Genomic DNA, 3,045 nt, shown 5'->3' with positions numbered 1-3,045 from the left:
ACCCGGTGTGATCTATAAATTTACACAACCTTCAGATTCACATCCCTAAATTAATTCACTCTCTCTGAGGTTATTAAACTCATTTCAACCCAGAAATCCAAAGCTAAAAATTATCTATCAGGGCAATGAAGATGTAACTTTAGATGGAATACATTAGTAATTTGCCTATGCAAACTTGAGAAACACTTCAAACACATCTAAAGAAGGACAAAAATATAAAAGAAAATAAAATCTTTTCACTGAAATAACGCATAATTTTGGTGGGTTACTAAGTTGGTCATTAAGTGAAATTCTATCTTTCACAACCTTATTGTTTTTCTTAGCTGCCTTAATTCCTCCTGGCCCACCAAGCTGAACTTTCTAAGTTATTCATAATTATTCCCTCTCCATTACCCTCTCCTACCTCACTCTATCATTAAAAGGTTTCAGGTACATTTTAAAATTTTCAACCCCTGATGAGGTAACTAGTTTCAGGGCCATAAACTGGCTGTCCACAGACTGAAGAGCCAAATCAGAGGAAAGCAGTGCTTTGTGCCAGTGCCCTGGCCGCAGTCAGTCCTCAGCTTTCACACCATGTGGCTCTTGTGCTACAGAACCAATCCTACAGCTTTCCTCAAACTACCCTAAACTTCACCAAGAAGCACTGAAGCTGAGCTCTTGCAAGGTCACGGTGCTTGACCCAGAAACATGTGTGCAGTTCAGTCTTCCAAAAATGAAGAGAATTTCCAAGAGCCACTTGGCTCTCCCCTTGGCACACAGAGACTATAGCCACCTCAGACCTCCAAAACTCTACCATTAATCTTGTCTCTCTTTCTCCAGGTCTCTTTACACTGAAATTATTCTCGATAGTCTGAGTAGCAACTGACAGGGACAACTCAGAAATCAGAATTCACAGAGAAACTTCATCACAGAGAAGCTTGCTGCAAAGTCTGTGACCTGTGGTTACATGACAACTGGGTTCTGCTTATTCTTACAGAATGAAATGGCTACAACTGCACAGCAGGGGAGAGTACCAGAAACAGACTTGCCCACCCCCAAACTGCTGGAGGGCGACGCCCTTTCATCTCCCTTGATACAGTGCTGCTCCAAGTGTGGCCCTTGGACAAGCAGCAGCAGGATGACTTGGTGGCTCCCTAGGAACATGCACTTCTGAGCTTTCTCCCACATCTGTTTGATCAAAAACTCTCTGGGTAGAACCCCTAAATCTACATCTCTGTAGATTGTTGTCTATCTTGGCCAACTTTCCAGCACTTCTCTTCTTGTTGTCCTTGGGTGGCATAGCAAAATGAAGAGCAGCAGCTACCACTGTTGCCTCAATTAGGAGCTAGAAAAAAAACTCACTAGCTACAATTCTTTTCTTTGTGAATTGTCACTCAACAACATTTTTCATTGCTTTTTAGGGAGAGAGGAAGGAAAAGAGAGGAGAGAGAGTGGGGAAAAAAAAAAACATCAATGAGAGAGAGAAGGATTGGTTTGTTGCCTTTTGTATGTGTCCAGACTAGGGATCAAATGTGCAACCTAGGTATGTGTCCTAACCAGGAATCAAACCTGCAACCCTTCAGCTACAGGAAGATGCTCGTACCAACTGAGCCAAGACAGTCAGGGCCTGACTACAGTTCTTGCTGAATCAAGAACTTGATGGACTTAGGTCTAGTAGAAAGTACACAGTAAGAGAAGTGCTCAGTTTGGAATGTGCTAAGTTAGGATTTCATGGCAGATGCAGTGGTAAGTAGCAGCATAACACCTTGAGTGACTTTACAAACCAATCAACTCATGTAGCTGCTCCACTTATAATTTGCAATATCATTCTCCCTTTCTTTCTCAATAAAAGTCTTTTCAAAACCTACATGACCAAGCCCACCACCCCATTGACTCTCTGGACCTTATCTTCTCCTTCTACCTTCTTTCCCCACTAAATTCCACCCCCATTAGCCTACTTGCTGTCACTTCAGTACTGTAGGAACACTTCCTTCTTGCCTCAGCATATCCAGTGAAAATTCAGGAATACTCTCCTATTGTACATATCCAGGTAGCTCATTCTCTTGCCTTCATTTTTCCCAAGGGTCATTTTCACCCTGATCCTTTCAAACCATCTTGTAATAGCATCTAACACCCTTCATACCACTACCATTCTCCCCCTCTGCTTTATTTTCCCACATCGCTGTCAAGAATCAAAGAGATAGGATTGTCTTTGTGGGAGACAATAATATTGTGTGAGCTTCAAGTTTACATGATGGTTTGATATACAAATATTGTGAAAATACTTCCTACAATGGGGTTAGTAGTGCCAGTTCCTTGAGTCCCCATTTCCACAGGGTGAACGCGCAGTACATTGAGTTATGGGAGAAAATCTGAGTGTAGGTGCTTCACTTAGAGATGGAGCCCGGGTCCTTGGCAGTTAACAAACAACTGAGCTGACCACACAGATACTGTGAAGCAAAGCAAGCAGAAATTTTATTTTCAAAAGTACACTGCCCAAGACATAGGAGCAGGCCATCTGTGGCCAAGAAGTTATTCTTTCCTACTGAACAGTTTCAGACTTTATAGACTTTTTACTTAAGCTTCTACACATACAATTTCCCACAATTCTCCTTGATTGCCCACCTGAGGAGGAAACCGCAATGCTAATTATTATCTGGTATCAGAAGACAATTCTCAGAAATCAGGATGCTGACTCATGACAGTTGCAGTGTCTCAGGATCCTTTATTCTATCTCCTGCCTCCTAGGGAGCCTGGATTCATGAGAGTGAGCGCTACGCATCCCACACTCTGTCTGGAGTGAAATTCTTACTTTACATTACTGAACAATAAATGTACCTTTCTCTAACTGGCGGAAAACACTCTCTCTCTATTCCAAGGCTGTATAAACTTTTGAAAAACAGTGTCTGTGAATCAGGTGTACAGAAATGTTAGAGACTGTGCAGACTTACCCCCCAAGTACTCCCTTTTTCTAATAGCTAAACAGTCCTTATTTCCTTGATAGTCTTCTTCCGTTACTAGACTGTAAATCTAGACATTTATTATTTGAACTCAATTCTTGTCTAT

The sequence above is a fragment of the Artibeus jamaicensis genome, unplaced genomic scaffold, assembly GCF_021234435.1.
Source record: "Artibeus jamaicensis isolate MK-2021 breed Jamaican fruit bat unplaced genomic scaffold, CSHL_Jam_final contig_426, whole genome shotgun sequence".
Classification (NCBI taxonomy): domain Eukaryota; kingdom Metazoa; phylum Chordata; class Mammalia; order Chiroptera; family Phyllostomidae; genus Artibeus; species Artibeus jamaicensis.
Note: the sequence above shows the minus strand (reverse complement) of the source record.